Genomic DNA, 19,148 nt, shown 5'->3' on the forward strand with positions numbered 1-19,148 from the left:
AACTTAAACTAAATTCTGAAAGAAGACAGATCCTCCAGGTGTCAGAAATGAGGAGGGAATAAATTCCAGGCCTGGGAAACAGCCTGTACAAATGCATGGACATGGGAGATAGAGTATCATGAATGAGGAAAAGCAAATTGGTCAATAGTGTGCACAAAGGGTAGTAATGTGTAATAAGTCTGGAACAGAGTGTGCATGAAGAGGAACAAGTGTGATAAGTCTGGAACGGCATGCTGGGATCAGGTTTTGATTTCCTAAACTGGAATGTCCTTGGGTGGGGTGGGGACCTGGGGGTTCACCAGAGGAATTGTTTTGATTGTTTATGACCTTTGCTGGGAGGCTTTGTGTTTTCATTTAGATGAAATGAAAAGGAAAGGGAAAAAATCTTATATTTGATGCATTGTTAGCATGAGGGCTTGCAAAAGGCACTGACGGAACTTTTTTTTTTTGAGACCTAGATGAGCTAAATTTTGATGTTACCAGGGGACACCCAGGGCAGGGGCCTAAGCTAAAAAGAGTAGTTGTAAGATGCTGCAAGATGGAACCTACTATGTATGAAGCCAGAGCTTTATTCCTGGGACAATATCATTCAAATACTTACCTGCTTTATTTCTATATTTTAAAGTGCAATTCAGATTCCACCTTTGATGTCCCCCATAGTGATTGTCCTCTTCCAACCTCTCGTAATACTATCTCTCTTTGCCGTTGTCTGCTTCTCTCTCTTAAATCTTTACCTTCTGACTTAGAATGTGTACTATCAGTTCCAAGGCAGAAGAGAGTAAGGACCAGGCAAACTGGGTTGAATGATTTGCCCAGAGTCCCACAGCTAGGAAGTGTCTGAGGTCAGATTTGAACCTAGGACTTCCTGTCTCCAGGTCTTACTCTCTATACTCTGAGCTGCTCCCTCCCATAACACATGGGTTGTCCAAGTACTTATCTAATAACCAACTCTAGTCTGACCAAGTCACTTCCCTGCTCAGAAAACCTCAATGGCTCTCTAGTGCCTTTGGGATCAAATATAAACTCCTTCAAAATTAAAAAAGCTTCCCAATCTGACCCTAGCATGCCTTTCATATTTATTGTACTTTGTTCTCCTTCATGCACACCATGTCCCAGGCATATTGGGCTATTTGCTGTTCCTCACCCGGGATACACTATCTCCCATTTTTGTACATTTGTACAGGCTGTTCCCCAGGCCTGGCTTGCATTCCCTCCTCAATTCTGACTCTTGACTCTTGCTTCAGAGTTTAGTTTAGGTTCCACCTTCTCTAGAAACCTTTTTCTGATCACCACCACCTCTCAGCTTCTAGTATCCCTCTAACTCCTGAAATTGCATTGCATTTGCTTGGTATGCACTTTGTATTTACATATATGGATACACTCTATTCCTCTCCATGGAATATTGTCTCCTTGAGGGCAGGGACAGCTTAATTCTTGACATTTCCTCTCCCAGCTTACAGTGGACATTGGAAAAATGCTGATTGATTGATATCAGTGTCTTTGTTGTGTTTAATCCCTCTCCTAGTCTGTTTTCTTTGTGAGGAAGGGACCACATTTTATCCAATTTTGTATTTTTCCTACTACCCATCACAGTACTCTGCACAAAATGAATTCTTAATAAGTGTTTGCTGAATGAACAATGATTGGTAGTGACATCTAATCCCCTTACTTAGATTATGATTTTTACAAGAGCAGTGACTATGTCTTAGCTAAATTTTGTTTTTTGTTTCTTGCCCAGTGGGGAGCACTGCAGTGCTGCACACAGTAGGAACTCAAATGCTTGTTGAATGATGTTAATAATAAGAATCATCAGGGGGGAAAATCTTTATAATAAAAACCTCTGACAAAGGCCTAATTACTCAAATTTATAAGGAGCTAAATCAATTGTACAAAAAATCAAGCCATTCCCCATTTGATAGATGGGCAAGGGACATGAATACGCAATTTTCAAATGAAGAATTCAAAACTATCAATAAGCATATGAAAAAGTGCTCTAAATCTCTTAAAATCAGAGAAATGCAAATCAAAACAACTCTGAGGTATCACCTCATACCTAGTGGATTGGCTAAAAAGACAGCAAAGGCAAGTAATGAATGTTGGAGGGGATGTGGCAAAATTGGGACATTAATGCATTGCTGGTGGAGTTGTGAATTGGTCCAACCAGTCTGGAGGGCAATTTGGAACTATGCCCAAAGGGCTTTAAAAGACTGTCTGCCCTTTGATCCACCCATAGCACTGCTGGTTTTGTACCCCAAAGGGATAATAGGGAAAAATATGTGTACAAAAATATTTATAGCTGTGCTCTTTGTAGTGGCAAAAAATTGTAAAATGAGGGGCTGCCTTTCAATTGGGGAATGGCAGAACAAATTGTGGTATCTGTTGGTAATGGAATACTATTGTGCTCAAAGGAATAATAAAGTGGAGGAGTTCCATGGAGACTGGAACAACCTCCAGTAATCAATGCAGAGCGAAAGGATCAGAACCAGAACATTATACACAGAGAAGGATACATTGTGGCACACGCGATGATCCAAGACAATTCTGAGGGACTTACAAGAAAGAACACTATTCACATCCAGAGAAAGAACTGTAGGAGTAGAAACACAGAAGAAAAAAGCAACTGCTTGATCACATGGGTCAATGGGGATATGATTGGGGATGTAGACCATGAGCAATCACTCTAGTGCAAATATTAATAATATGTAAATAGGTCTTGATCAATGACACATGTCAAACCCAGTTGGCTACTGGGGAGCAGGGAAGGGGAGGGAAGAAAATGAATCATGTAACCATGGAAAAATATTCTAAATTAATTAATTAAATAAAAAATTTTCTATTAAAAAAACTCTAAAATGTCGAAAACCCTAAAATACCCAATCCATGTCTCTATTTTACAGGTATGCTTAGAAAGATTAAGTCCTTAAAACCTGGCCCAAAGTTATATAGCTGAGCTTAAACCTAAGGCTTCTGTTAAAGACCAACATGCCCAAGATTTTTTAGGGCTAGCCTAATTCCCATCTGTCCTTGGTAACAATTACTTGCATCTATTCATCTAAGTACTTACCCATGATCTACATATATAGTACTTCTTTTGGAGAGGGCTTAGGAGCTGCAATTCATCCTGGTATGGCAGTGGTCTCCAAATTGGAGTATGTGTACCGCAAGGAATACACTTAATAATTTACTTGGATATGGGAAGAAAATATTCATATTTCCCCATGTTTTCATCTAAAAAAAGAAATAAATTAAGATTTACTAATATTTAGAATATAGATTGACACTAAGACCCTCATCTGATCTACATTTCAAATAGTTAGTTACACATCACTTTGCTATCAGTATGTGAGGAATCCTGAGGATCCAGGGTGATTGTATTGACAGTGGTGTCCTTATTTGTTTTTTCTTTTAATGTATTACAATGTATTCTGGGGTATTTAGATGTTCAAAGAGGACTAGCTCCTCTGGTGGGAGGACTGGCTGATCCCTTTTAAGAGCTGTCCATCCACCTTTGGCATTGACCTGGTACTCAACTCTTACTTGGGGCTCCAAGAAACTATAGCATGCATAGTAGCTACATCCCAGTAAACCCTCTTGGCAAATGACCTAAACCATTTTAGGATAATTGATAAACATGAACCCTTTGGTGAGTTAAGGGGATGTCTACCCAAACATGAATATTTTCTTTGGTGAAATGAGTAGATGAGAGCAATTTGTCTAATGATCCTGATGGTGGTTGGAACAGGTCATGTGGAGTGCTTAGAGCTTGGTCAGAGGTCAAAGACACCAAGACCATCCATTGCATCCTTGGCCATCACCAGTTGTCCTGACTTTTGTCTTGGCACTGGACTTGCATGACTCTGGAAAAGAATTAGACAACTTTGTGCAATACTGCCTCACTTGAATCTAATTCATGCACAAGTCAAGACCACCCTGTAATGTAATAGGCCTCTTTGAAGACAAAGCATAAACAATAATGATCACAATATATCCCAATTTATATGCGCCTAGTTAAGTGGGGCTACAAATTACATTGTCTAGTTTTACCTAAACTAACCCTCACAACAAAATGGCTTAAAGAGAATCTGGCAAAAAAGACAAGATTTGAAGATAATACTAATGCTGTGAGAATGTGTGAATAATATAAGAGTGGAGCTGACACTTTTAATTTGAGAAGGACCTCTGTGTCAACCCTACCACGGAGTAAAAACAATGGCATCTAATTAGATTTGACAAAAATATGAGAAATTATTAAGATTATTTGGAATATGGGTACATATCCACTATCATTAATAATGAACCTAACTATAAGTTTCCATTCTTTCTCAAGATATGAGCTAGCGATAGCTTTAAACCATTCAAAAAAATATATAAACTATGTAAAACTATAAATACTTAAGAAATTTTTCTCACGTCTTGTATCAAAATAAAGTAGCCTTTGAACCATACATCCAAGTTGCTCTATCACTGTGTTAAACTAAGATTCTCAAAATTAATGAAGTAGATCCTATCACCCTTCTAACCAAAAATGTTATTGTTAATAATATTTTAGTGAAAGCAGAAATTTTTGCATATTAATAAGTAAAATAAAGAATATTTAAAATATTATTTGTTATTTTTACTTCATCCTCCTTATTTGTATTATTGCATATCTATCATGATTCATATAATGTATTAATAAGTAGCGAATAGGGCAGCTGGATGACAAAGTGGACAGAGTGACAGCTCTGGAGTTGGGAAGACCTGAGTTCAAATCTGATTTCAGATACTTAATAGCTGTGTGTCTGGACAAATCCTGTTTGTCTAAGTTTTCTCATCTGTAAAATGAGCTGGAGAAGGAAATAGAAAACTACTCCAGTATCTTTGCCAAGAAAACCACAAATGAGGCCATGAAGAGTTGGACATGACTGAAAAGGATTAAACAAATAGTAAATAAAAAAATTATAAATATTCTTATACAGGGGATTTTGTGCTCAAAGTTTTTTGCTGTACAGGTACATGATCAAAATTTTGGATACCATTGTTTATAATATTCCTGGAGAGGAAATTGCCCTTACAATTGTAGATTATCAATGTTCTTCAATCTATAGTCTTAGTTGCCTGGGGCACTAAGAGTTTAAATGTTTTGTCCAGTGTCATGCAACTATTATTTGTCAGACTAAATCTAGTTCCTCCTGACTCTAGTTATCTTCCTCTATTCCATATTTCATAATTCCTCTATATTATTATTAGGATAAAGGATTACTTAACTGCTACTCCACTGAGTAGGACAGCATAATACTGGGATTCTGTATTTTATTAATATATAATATAATAATAATTAATATATAATATTATAATAAGTTATATCATGTGGACTGCCATAGACTCAGTTATACCTTTTAGGTGAATGCTCAAGGATAAGAAGACATCACTCTTACATAAAGATGCTCCACCAATAGAATATTTGTATTTCTCTTTATTAGTGGCATCTTAAACTCTTTTGGGAATGTCAGTTCTTTGACACTTTTAGTGCTCAAGATCTAGTATTGGGCTATGCTGGATTTATAAATCATATCTGAGGAACTTTATGACCTTCAGATGGATCAATGACAATGACCCATGCATCATATTTTTTCATATGGAAATAGAAGAAGCTTTTGCCAGTACAGTGAACATAGAGATGAAGAACTCATCATCCTCATCATTCTAGAGAAGCTAGTAATATCCTACTGAGGGAAGTCAAATCAATCTACCACCAAGGAGCTAGAAAATAGAGGAAGTAAATAGGTATCTGTTTTCAGTGAAACACTTTATAATAGCAGGCCACTACAATGAAAGGATATAGGGTGTTTGAAGGCTAGGCTACAAATATACTAATTATAAACTACTGGTCTCTAAATATGGTTACATAATCATTGCCCCCTGAAAAAGACATGTTGATTTGAACCTCAAAAAGATGATAAAAATCCAAAATCTCATATACATGATAAAAGTAATGAAGTCAATTTTTTTTTCAGAAGAAAGGAATGGACATGATTGTATTCCCACAACCTGGAAACACAACTGCATTGAAGAAGATTTTAAATACATTAAGTCAGTTATTAATGAAGCAGATGAAATTAAAATATCTCAGATTCTCAGGCTACCTGAGCTTTGACTTAAGAAAAGTTTTTGGATAGGGGAGTTATTTTAAAGAATGGCTATGCCATGAAAATAATCACAAAAGAAATTGGCCCATAGTGATGAAGACATGGATTGTATACAGACTTGAGGCGTGTATTTGAACAGTCATCCAGTAACCCATTCCTTGTTGGCTTATATTCCTGCTTCTAAACAACATCAAGTTCCTTATCATAGGGCATTAGAACTAAGAGGATCTCATGTTCCACAGACAAAGGCAAAGAAATCTTCTGAAAGAACATCTCAGGTTTTATGTTGCTGAAATATTGTTTGAATTTCCTGTATTAATGAAATCTACTGGGACTTTTTTTTTGCTTTCAAAGGTCGCATTAAAAGAATAGATTTAAGCATGCACAGACAAGGTTTGGACTCCTGTGAAACAACCAAAATTTTTTTGTGAGACACCAAATTATATTACATAAGAAACCCTAAAATGAGAAGAATACAGTTTCATTGTATATTTGTGGGCTCTTGAGATGATGGCAGGAAAATCTCCATTTGATAAAATCAAGACAGTCTGGCTATGAACACTAAAGATTTCCCTTCCAAGCCTTGGAAAAATCAATTTGAATCACCAGATTTCTCAATGCTAAAACCTTCTATATATAAAAGGAATTATTAAATAAAGATCACAAAGATAAGTTTGGTTGCAAGTTTTAGGCAGCAACTCTCATTTGTTCTTCCATAATTTGCTAGAAAAGGTTCTTCCCCTCATTTCACCCTCAGGCAATAGATAACTATGGTCTGTATAAAATATTTTCAAACCATCTTTTGAAAATACTTCCTACAGGATGACTAAAAAAATCATAGCTGGGGGTGGGGTGGGGTGGGGTGGCCCAGCAGTTGAACTGAACATCTATCCACAGTGGTGATCTTCTGTCCAATACAAAAGGACATCTTCTACCATCATTTCACATAGACAATCTGCATGAGGCCCAGGTGGAAATGATTTAGTTGCAGTTAGTGCATGTTCAGCTCACCACTGAACCTGTGCAGCTAATTCCAGATGCCAGAGATCAGATAAAAAGAATAGGCCAGCTAGCATATGAAGGATTTGAATATATCAAACTTGCTTTCTATTAGTGAGTCAGTATAAGTGGTAATTAAGAATAAGTGAATAAGTGGTAATTACAAGAAAAATAATGTAAATTAACTTTAAAATTTATTCTTAACTGTGGTATGTGCACACAAAGAAGAGGAAATTTATGGTTTTGAATAAAGACTATTGCCTTTTTTTAAATTGTCATTTAAAATCAAAGAAGGTGAAAGGGTTGAATTTAAATGGTTTGATTGAAATATATGCTGAGTCGAAAATGACTTTAATAGCTTTTATTTACAAAAGAGGTGGAAAGAGTGAAAGTAGAGAAATACAAAGGTAGAGAAGGTATTTAGCCTATCTAACTAAATATTGCTTTGGTACTTGACTCAGCCAGGACTTGTTGTTCTTCAACTGGAATTAAACTCTCTCTAGAGGTCAGTAAAGGACAGTCAGCTATTCATTCACCCAAGTTCCCTCCAAGAGGCAGGTCAAGACAATGATTGGAGCTGAAGGTGACTCCTGAGGCCGACTGTCTTCCTTGAGCTGACCTTCTTCCTGAAGTTGACTTCCTTCTTGAAGGTGTCAACTCTTATCAAAGACCTCTGAAGGTCAATTTTTCATCAAAAGGTTCACAGATAAGGGTGTGAATGCTCTAAATCTCACCCTCTGGAGAGGTGAATACTCATCAAAAGAGTCCACAGAGCCCTGGCTGACTGAGGTGTGAACTCCCAAGTGGTTTGCAAGTTCCTTCACCCAGCCCAAGCAGGACTACTTTTAAGTTATTGCCAACCAAAGTGTTAACTCCAACTAGGCAAAGAGAATACAGGATTCCCTTTTTTATAAGTGTAAATTCAGAATAGGCAAAGAGGACCAAGAATTTCCTTTCACAGTGGTTATCTTCCTCCAAAAAAATATTGGTTTTTAGGAGTTTCGGGCACTGATATAACCACTTTCTTAATTGTCTGAAGGAATTTTAGCATTGTGCCTGACTCATTATATTCCCGAGGACTTTTTAAATGACTTTGAATGTGTACATTTTCTTCAGTGCAAGAAAATTTGATGCAATGGCATACAAAATCAAGAATGCTAGTGTAATGACCTTAAGAAAAAAAGTTATACCTATATAGGGAAGAAGTAAGGCCGACAAGGAATAGTAATGCCAGAAACTACATGCTCACATACTTGATAGAGAATGAACATCATATGAAAAGAGAATGAAGTTATAGACAGAGGTCATTTTACAGAATAATAACCCTGAGCCTAGACTGAACATGCCACTAACCACAAATAAATCATTTCCACCTGGACCTCATGCAGATTGTCTATGTGAAATGATGGTAGAGAATATCCTCTTGTGTTGGACAGAAGATCACCACTGTGGATAGATGTTTAGCTCAATTTCTGAGCCACCCCCCAGCTATTATTTTCTAGTCATCCTGAAGGAAATCTTTTCAAAAGATAGTTTGATGACATATGAGAGGGCTGGGTCTCTGTGGATTGAATTGTTCTGTACCCTGAAAACTCATCAAATTATCTACATGATTCCCCATAGAGATAACTCCAGTAGAGATATATTACTGTTTGACTTTTAAACACATGTGCTTTGTAGATCATAGAACTTCAGAGATGGAGGGAAATTAGGAAATCAGTGAACTGAAAGGGCAAGCCCAGTTCATTATTTTATAGGAGAGAAGATTAAGATTTAGTGCTAAAATTTGTAGTAGAATAAGGACAGTGGAAACTTTTTTGGAGGGGAGGGGGAAAATGTTAAATGGGTTTACAAATAATCAGGATATTTTACATGAATTTTCATATATGGTGTATATATATATGCAAATGCAAGGCAAATATGAGTAATTAAAATATTTTATTTTCTCAATTACATGTAATAGCAATTTTCAACATGTTTTCTATAATTATAAGATACAAATTGTTTCTCTTCCTCCCTCCTGTAGATGGTAAGCAATCTGATCTGAGTTATACAGGTATTGTCATGCAAATCTTACTTCCATATTGGTCATTGTTGTAAGAGAATACTCAAATAAAACCAAAACCTCAAAATAAAAACATAAACTAAAGTGATAAATAGTATGCTTTGACCTGCATTCTGACTCTGTTATTTCTCTGAAAGTGGATAACATTATTTAAACTCAGTCTTTCAGAATTGTCCTAGATCATTGTTTTGCCGAGAGTAGCTAAATCTCTCACAGTTGATCATTCCACAATATTGCTGTTTCTGTGTACAATGTTTTCCTGGTTCTGCTTATTTCACTCTGCATCACTTCATGTAGCTTTTTCTGAAATCATCATGCTTATCATTTCTTATAGCACAATAGTATTCAATCACCACCATAGATCATAATTTGTTCAGCCATTCTCCAATCAATGAACATCTCCAGTGAAACCCTCTTTGTCTACCTCTCAAATTGTTTTCTGCAGGAAAATTGCTTCACTCTGTCCCCTTATTCATTATGTCAGCCCCATATTCATTACTTATTTATCATATACTTTGTAATCACCACCACCACCACCACATTTAACTAAAAAAATGCATAAAAATGATGTGCAACACTGCAAACTTTACAATGTTTAAAAATATATAAATTATGTATGCTAATATAAACATCTACTTTTGAGTTCCCTTTGGATTTATTTTAATTGGATACTTCTGTTTTTATCTCTTTATATAGTTTTCTTATTTTCTTTATATTTTCAATATTTGTAATTTCTAATAAATAATACAATCCATTACATTTAAATATAATAATCTTTTCAGCTATTCTCCCAGTCATTGAATTTATTTCCAGTTATTTTGTCATAATAAACAAAGCTTCCAGGAATATTTTCATACATACAAAACTTTTTACCTTTTCAATAATGCCATTAGAGTCTAACCTTGGCAATAAGATCTCTAGGTAAATAAGCATGAATAGTTTTATAGCTTTTAATGTTTATTTCCAAATTGTTTTCTAAAAAAATTCAGAGCTGCTCTAGCAATGTAATTTTAGAGTTGTTTCTCCATGTTCCTATCAACATTTAATTTAATCACTTTAATTTATGTGTTTCTCAGTTAGCACATATTACCAGGACATATTTTGCTAGATTTTTTCTTAGGCAAAAGAGACAATCTGTTGCCAGGACCATACTCTTTCCAAAACAAATCATTCCAGTTTGGTCATAGCCAGTGGAACTTTTGTTCCAGTGCACAACCCCTCCGGGATGCAGGTTTATTTCTATAGTATGATATTGAAGTAAGACTTTGCAGAATATTTATGCTCTCTATGCCATTGTTATCCTACCAGAAACTATGTTTAGATTGTGTGTAGGTTCAGGCTTAGGCTTAGATCTCCTACTAATCTTATGCAGCTGTGTGTGTGGGCTTTTCAGATATCTATCTCATTTACTCATTTAAGGTTCTATGCATCTTCTTCCTTCCTTCCTTCCTTCCCCCCTCCCCCCCCCCCCCTCTCTCTCTCTCTCTCTCTCTCTCTCTCTCTCTCTCTCTCTCTCTCTCTCTCTCTCTCTCTCTCTCTCTCTCTCTCTCTCTCTCTCTCTCTCTCTCTCTCTCTCTCTCTCTCTCTCTCTCTCTCTCTCTCTCTCTCTCTCTCTCTCTCTCTCTCTCTCTCTCTCTCTCTCTTTCTTTCTTTCTTTCTTTCTTTCTTTCTTTCTTTCTTTCTTGTTTAGACTTATCTAGTCCGGAGAGGGAAAAATTAAAGTCCACTGCTATTATTATTTTGTTATCTGTTTCCATGTGTATCTCATTTAGTTTTTCTTTAAAAAATCTGGGTACTGAAATACTTATGGCCTACAAGTCCAATACTGATAATACTTCATTATTTATAGTAACCTGCCAATATAATATGGTTATCCTGGTCATCCCTTCCAACTCTATCTATTTTAGCCCCAATTCTGTCAGAAATCATGATTATTACTTCTGCCTTCTCTGGATTCGTTGAGGCATAGTATATTTTGCTCTAGTCCCTCACTTTCACTACGTTTTTCTCTCATTTTCAGTGTGTTTCTTTTGACAACACATTGTCAGGCTCTGATTTTTTATCCTTTCCACTATCCATTTTCTTTGAATGAATGAATTCATCCCATTCCATTCAATGTTTTAGTTAATAGTTGTACATTTCCATCCACTCCATTCCTCCTCACTGTCCCTCTTTTCCTTTCTTTTTGATGGATACCTCCTCAGCTGTCCAATTTCCATTGACTAACATCTCTCCTATTTATATCATTTCCCCCAAATCCTCCCTTATTTGCTCCCCTTGTCCTCCTAGTTCCAAACTGACTCACCTTTCCAAAGGTCAGTCCCTTATTCCTTCCCCTTACCTTTAAATTCTTACTCTGTCCACCTTTCTCAAAATCCTTTCCTTATCTCCCAACTGTACCTTCCAACTTCTTGATTCTCTTCTCCCTCATCTTACCTTCTACCTCTTGATATGCACTCCCCCTCTCTTTTGTATTTTTCCCTTCCCTCCCTTTTCTTATTCCCTTGTCCTCCTTTCTCTTAACCCACCCTTCTTTCTCTTATTCCCTCAATCCCCCAAGGGACTCCCAGTCTCTCCCTTATTCCTTCACCCCATCTTCCTGTTTTTCTGTATACTAAAATTTTTTTTTTACCCTTCTAATTGTGCATGTTGTTCTCTCTTTATCCTAGGTCTGATGAGAGTTGCATTCTAGTCCTCCCAGCCTTCCACTCCCTCATCTTCTCCTTGGCAGTTCTTCCACTCATTCTTTCTGCATATGGGATAGCCATTCCACCCTGCCTCCTCATGGTCTATTCTACTGCCACTTCAGCCCATTCCATTCCATTTCCTTTAGTTCAAGTCTACTATCCAAATCCCACCCCATTCAAAATACCCTGGCAATGATGCCCTTCTCAGGGGTTATAAACATTTTCCCATACAGAATCAAACAATTTGAACTTTTGGGTTGATTATGATTAGTTTTTCATTACCTTTGTATAGTTCTTATAGATCAAAATTTCTGCTGAGTGCTGGGTTTTTCTCTAGGAATAGTTGAAATGCCTTTAGTTTGTTAAGTATCCATTTTCCCCTCTTATATTTATGCTTTTCTTTTGTAACAAGGGAATCACTTTGCTGAATATGTTATTCTTGGTTGTAAGCCTAGTTCTTCTGCTCTGTAAAATGTTGTGTCCATGTCCTATGGTCTTTTAATAATCAGATTCTAAGTCTTGTGTTATTCTGACTTTGGCTCCATGGTAAAATTTTTCCCCCTCTTGTTTCTTATAGTCTTTTTTCCTTAACCTAGGGGCTATGGAACATAGCAAGGATGTTCCAATGCATTTTCATCTTTGTGTCTCTTTGAGGTGGTGATTGATGAATTCTTTCAATTTCTATTTTATGCTTTGATTCTAAAATTTCTGGGCAGTTCTCTTTGATGATTTCTTGGATCATGGTGTCTAAACTTTTTTTAAAAACTAACTTTCTGGAAGTCCAATTATTTTTATATTGTCTTTTCTTGATCTCTTTTCCAATTCAGTTTTTTAATAAGATGCTTCATATTCTTCTCTATTATTTTATTCTTTTGATTTTACTTTATTATTTTTTGTCTTAGAATATTGTTAGCATCCCTTTGTATAATTCTAATTAATATGTTATTTTCTCTTCAAGGTTTTTAGATCTCTTTTTTCATTTGAGTGATCTTTCATAGTTTTCTTGATTTTCTTGCATTGCTCTTATTTTTTTCCTATTTTTTTCTTCCACCTCTCTCATTTAGTTCTTGAGGTCTTTTTAAAGCTCTTCCAAAAGCTCTTTTTGAGCTTGTGTCCATTTAGTGTATTTCTTTTCTGTTTTTGAAGGCAGTATTTTTACTTCACTCTTCTCTGAGTTTGAGCTGAGATCTTCTCTCTCCCCAGTTTTTATAGTTTAGAGTAGGATGTACTCCTACTCCCTACTCAAGTGCCACTTAGTCATACCATGATTGATCTCAGGTTCTTTATCCAGGGCTTACCAGCAATTCTGCTATGGCAAATGCAGACACTCAGCCTGCCTTCCCCTGTGGCAACAAGCAGAGACTCCACTCTCCTGGGAATATCCCCAGCTGATAGGATCCCAATCCCCTAGCAAACACACTTACCTGTGTGCACTCCTTCCTCTTTTACTGTCTCAGCCCAGGACAGAGGAGGTGTCCAGTCCACATTTTGGGGGCCTCCAAAGTCCTTTGGTTGATAGCAATGGTGCTTGAGTTCCTGCCCCTAGGGTCTGGTACCCATCTACTCTAAGGTGTCCACCCGTTCCCTAGCCACAGGCCAGCTGGGGTCTCTGAATCTGAGTCTGGAGCAGACACAGCTACTCTTAGGTCCCTCTGTTTGCCTGGATCCAAGTTCCAGGGATATCCTCAGTAAACAAGGTGAGGTTGCTAATGCTGCCCTCCAGGTCTGCTTTGTGGATTCCCTATGTTTGGTCTGTTCCTGCCCCCTGAGATTCTGACTGAGAAAGTCAGAAACCTTTCTCCCTAGTTGTTCTTAGCTGTTTAGCTTCTCTCCAGACTCATATATGTTGTTTGGGGGCATTTTAAGAGGGCAAGAAAGCTTCCAACCCTTCTCTGCCATCTTCTCACAATGCCCCAATATTTGTTCTGAAGTGTTATTTTTTTTTAAACCCTTACCTTCCATCTTGGAGTCAATACTGTGTATTGGCTCCAAGGCAGAAGAGTGGTAAGGGCTAGGCAATGGGGGTCAAGTGACTTGCCCAAGGTCACACAGCTAGGAAGTGGCTGAGGTCAGATTTGAACCTAGGACCTCCCGTCTCTAGGACTGGCTCTTAATCCACTGAGCTACCCAGCTGCCCCCCTGAAGTGTTATTTTAAAGTTGGTTGGAGAGGATTCTCAGAGAGGTTCAAACTTTCCATGTCTCTACTGAACCATGTTAGCTCCACCTCTCATAAGAACCAATTTCTATCAAAAGTATGTGTTTAGTTGGTAAATTGTGGGTTGCCTAACTTGGTATTTGCCAATACTTGGCAAACACTGGATTTTGTATTAAATGTTTCCATATATGCAAAATAAGTATGTTCAGAAAAATGTGTTTTCTCTTTTTCTCCTGCCCTTTGACTGTAGTGCTCCATGGCCTCCCTCTACTCTCTAAACTCAAAAAAAAAAAAAAAAGCAAAAGTGGAAGCAGAAGAGGCTACTGCATTTGGCAGATTGCTGCTGCCACTGCTGCAGGTGAACTTTTCTTTCTGAGGCAAACCTCCAGTGCTTCAGGTTGACTAAGCAAAAGTGAAACCTTAGATAAGGGAGCCCTACTACACTGTAGTCAGTGTCGGAGGATCTTTGGCGTGATAGGAACACTAATATTCTATTGGTGGAACCGTAACATTGGTTCAACTATTCTAGAAGAAAATTGGAATTGGTATAAAAAGTGACTATATACTCTTTGATCTAGAAATCACATTGGGAGGCATATGCCACAAGGAAGGCAATGGCAAAAAGGCTGATCTCATATAAAAATATTGGATGCAATGATTTTTGTAGTAGCAAAGGACTGGAAACAAAGTAGTTGCCTTTTATTTGAGGAATGGTTAACAAATTGTGATACACAAGCATAATAGAATGTTATAATGCCATAAGAAATACAAAAAAACTGAAGAATTCATTTAAGTATGAGAAAACTGATTCAGAATGAAGTGAAGCAGAACAGAGGAAATAAGATATAAAATGAAAATAAAATGTAAATAAAAAGAATGCCACAAAATTGATTTCTGTGCATTGAATAAGCTTGGTCCCCAAAAAAGGTTGAGAAAATTTACCTTCCTCTACATCATTGGAGAGGGAGAAGAAGATAGGTATGGACTATTGCATTGTCAGTCATGGTCAAAGTTTTGGTTAGTTTTGATGAACACTTTTAAATTGCATTAAAAAAATGTTAGGAGGGATAGTTTGTGGGGTAAGAAAAGCAGGAGGAATATCCAGAAACAAATGTGATTCAAAAATAAAAGATGTCAATTAAAATAAGATAATTTTAAAGAATCATGGCTCTTTTATTCCCTGTGTGACTTTGGGCATGACATTTAAGTCTCTCTGGCCCTCAATTTTCCTTAGCTATAAAATCAAAAGTTTGGGTTTCATGGTTCTGTCAAACTCTAGATCTATGATTTCATGATTCTCTGCCGAAAGTCCCAGGCCTGAAATGGTCCTTTCTACTAGGAAAAATGGTCAAGATTATTTAAAATAGGGATCCTGGTTTTGCATACTTTCACTCCCAAGGAAGAGTAGGAGATAGAGGTTGAGAAGATTCCAGAGAGAGTGATGGAGGACAATATAGGCAAATGATGGGGGGGATTTGGAGGGGGGTCACACGTGATTTTTTCCAGATCTTTGTGGGGTCCACCAGGATCCGAGTGTCTGTAAAGAATGTTGCCAGGCATGGAATAGCAATAAAATACTAAAAAGAGAATTTGGAAACTATGACATATTTTGCCTACTTAAATTTGATTACCTTTGGTCTCTTGATCACATGGCATAAAAATACATTCACTCATTCTGAATTGCTGTCATCACTAAAGAACTGGACTGTTTGAAAAGATTTGATTTTTTCAGGTGATAAAAATGATTGTCAGATTGAGATTTAGAGTTTGGTCTGAAATTTAAAGATTATGGAATTCAAAATCCTTCTTTTATAAATGAGAAAACTAAGACCCAATGACATTTTTGCTTGCTTAAGAGCACATAGTCTGTAAAGTGGTAGAGCTAGATCCTCTGTCTCCAAACCCAGTTCACTTACATTATGAGAACTGGAAGACAGCTGCACCCCGAACCCCCTCCCTGGCTCCCAGGGTGCCACTGCTAAGGCTGTGGCTGCTGCTGCTGTGCTTCAGCTCCTGGCAGGTGCCGCTTGGCCAGGAATCATGCAGTCTGAATCAAAGATAGTGCCAGATTCCAATGTCGGGGAGGATTTTCATGAGGAGTCCAAGACCTATTACTAGGAGCTGAAGAGTCAATGCAGCTGTTCCGCAGAGCAATCTGAGGCTTCCAAGGCTCCCCTAAACTCCTCCAGTATGACCACGGATTTTGCTAAGCCAGAAACTCATGGGTGAGCAGATGCAGGAGCGAGAACGCCAAGAGTAGCAATGGAAAGAGCAAGCTGTCCTGTTCACGCAACAGAGTCCCCGTGAGTCAGACACCAGCTATTAATGTCACTGTCCCCACTAGCCACCCAGGTGCCAATGGAAGTCCTTAAGGTTCAGACCCATATAGAAAACCCCACCAAGTATCACATTCAGCAAGCCCAAAGGCAACAGGTAAAGCAGTACCTTTCTACCACTTTAGCCAATAAACATGCCAATCAAGTCTTGAGTTTGCCTTGTCCCAACCAGCCTTGGGACCATGTCATGCCACCCGTACCTGGGAGCAGCCACCAAATCATCCCATGGCTATGCTCACACTTAACTCCAACTGTGAAAAGGGGGGATTTTATAAGTTTGAAGAGCAGAACAGGGTTGAGAGTGAGTATCCAAATATGAATGCCTGCTTGCAGATGGATAATGTAATTGATGACAGAATTAGACTTGAGTCAAGCTATAGAAGAAATCCTAGGCCTGATGGATCCAGCATTGCAAATGGCCAACAGGTTACCTGTTTCTGGAAATTTGATTGACCTTTATGGCAACCAAGGCATGCCACCTCCAGGGCTGGTAATCAGCAACTCCTGTCTAGTCAATCTTCCCATTATCAAAAGGGAACTCACAGAATCAGAAGCAGGAGCATTGGCCAAAGAGAGACAAAAAAAGGACAATCACAACTTAATCCAACAATGGAGGAGATTTAGTATCAATGACCGAATTAAAGAGCTAGGCACTTTGATACCAAAGTCAAATGACCCAGATATGCTTTGGAATAAGGGAATGGTTTTTAAAAATTTTTAGTTAATTAAGAATATTTTCCCTCGGTTACATGAATCATGTTTTTTCCCTCCCCTCCTTCCACCCCCCTCCTGTAGTCAATGAGCAATTCTACTGTGTTTTACATATGTCACTGATCAAGATCTATTTCCATATTATTAATATTTGTACTAGGGTGATCATTTTAGAGTCTACATCCTCAATCATATCCCCATAGAACCATGTGATCAAGCATTTGTTTTTCTTCTGTATTTCTACTCCCACAGTTCTTTCTGAGGATGTAGATAGCACTTTTCCCCATAAGTCCATAAGGAAACTATTTTGAAAGCATCTGTGAATTACATCCAAAAACTTCAGGGAGAGCAGCAGCAGGCAAAGAACTTGAAAATAGAAACTGGAACATACCATCAGGTATCTTTTGCTCAGAATAAATACAGGAACCTGAGATGCTGGCTGATGCACACGGACTTGCCCTCATTCCATCTATGGGACTTTGCTCTCCAGAACTGGTGAACGATGTCATCAAAAAAGAACCAATTCTTGAAAATTGTAGTCAGGGTGTCCTTCCACATCACTCAGACCTTACCTGTTCAACCATTCTTGATTTTAAAGACAGCACCCTCACTTTCAGTAATAATTTGGGGAGTGGAACTGAAACAACAACTGCCTACAGTGTCTCTACAAAAGTGGCTCCAGACTGGAAGATGTGTCCTCTCTCTCTGATCCACTTCTCTTTTTGGTATCTCCTAGAGCTTCCAAAGCAAGTAGCCAGAGGAGCATCATGAGTACGGAAGATACTGATCATGCCTGTTGGCAAATGTGTGATTGACCTTCTCACAAACTGCTTTACTTCCTGATCAGTAGATTTAATGATTTTACCTTTGGGGGTTTTCTTGATAATTTCCCTTTAATACAGGAATTTTTCATGTTTCATTGATAGCACAGTCTATATTTTAGTTTTTAGAATTTTGTGAAAAGTCATATATTCTGTTTTAAAATTACCAATGCCTCCAAAGTATTGTATAAGACACGTACAATATCTGTGAACTGGATTCACTGTGAACTTTAGAATTCTGAGCAATAGAATTTTGTATCAAAATTATGGTCAACTTTTATTCAGGTGAAACTTAGTTTGAGATTTCGTGCTAGTTCTTTACTTGGAAATGAAACACAAGAGTTTAATGGAAGAATGTAAAGCAACCAAAAAGCCCTTTGCCATTTTGTAAATGTATTGGTTTATTAGTGTTTCCTTAAAATACAATATCCTTCCAGCATTAAAAAAAAAAAACAACAACCTGGAAGACAAAAAGAATAATAGCACTTAGCAATCCATGTTAGTCCAAACTTGTTTCTTTTTTTCTCATTTAGGTAGATATATCTTTTCCTGTATGGATCTAATTTAATGGGTTATAGAAGAATACTTGACTGAGTTATCCATCATCTGTGGAATCCCGTCTTAATTTTTTCTGGTTGATGAAGGGCAGAGCTTTTAAATTAATAAATAGAGTTCAATTCCATTTTCTTTAGGCCAGGAAAGGACTATGGAAGACTTTATCTGACCCTTTGGCTACCCAAAATGGTTCCATGTCTGAAAAAAAAGGAGCATATGGTTTCCAATGTACTGTCAGGTCCTGCTCTATTGGAGTCTTGAGACAGGATTTCCTTCATCCTATTTGTCAGATATCCTTTATAGCTTTGAAAGACAGGCAATTTGGAGTAGTGGAAAAAAACAGTTGAAACCAGAATATCTGGATTCTATTTCTCACTCAGTCACTTGCCAACAGTATGAGAGTAGGCAAATTGCTACTTCACTCTGGATCTTAGTTTCTTCATTTGTAAAATGGGGGGAATAGTATTTTTGTCACCTTCTTCATTGGCTTGATGTAGAATCATATAAGATCATATCTGTGAAAGTGACTCAAAAACTTTAAAATAATTTTACATAAAATAATTAATGTAAAAAACTTTACAAATGTAAGAATTTATTATTATTGTAAAAATTCATATTTTTCTTACAAGTTGTCCAAAAGTGGAGAGTTGTTAAAGAGGGAAAAGAGGGAGCCTTTGTTATATAATGAAA

At 37.3% G+C, this 19,148-nt stretch overlaps 1 pseudogene; it reads left to right on the forward strand.

Annotated features, from left to right (window-relative positions):
• Positions 1-16,075: 16,075 nt before the first annotated feature.
• Positions 16,076-17,897, forward strand: LOC100031811 (microphthalmia-associated transcription factor-like; annotated as a pseudogene).
• The last annotated feature ends 1,251 nt before the right edge of the window (positions 17,898-19,148 follow it).

This window comes from Monodelphis domestica, chromosome 1, assembly GCF_027887165.1.
Source record: "Monodelphis domestica isolate mMonDom1 chromosome 1, mMonDom1.pri, whole genome shotgun sequence".
NCBI lineage: Eukaryota > Metazoa > Chordata > Mammalia > Didelphimorphia > Didelphidae > Monodelphis > Monodelphis domestica.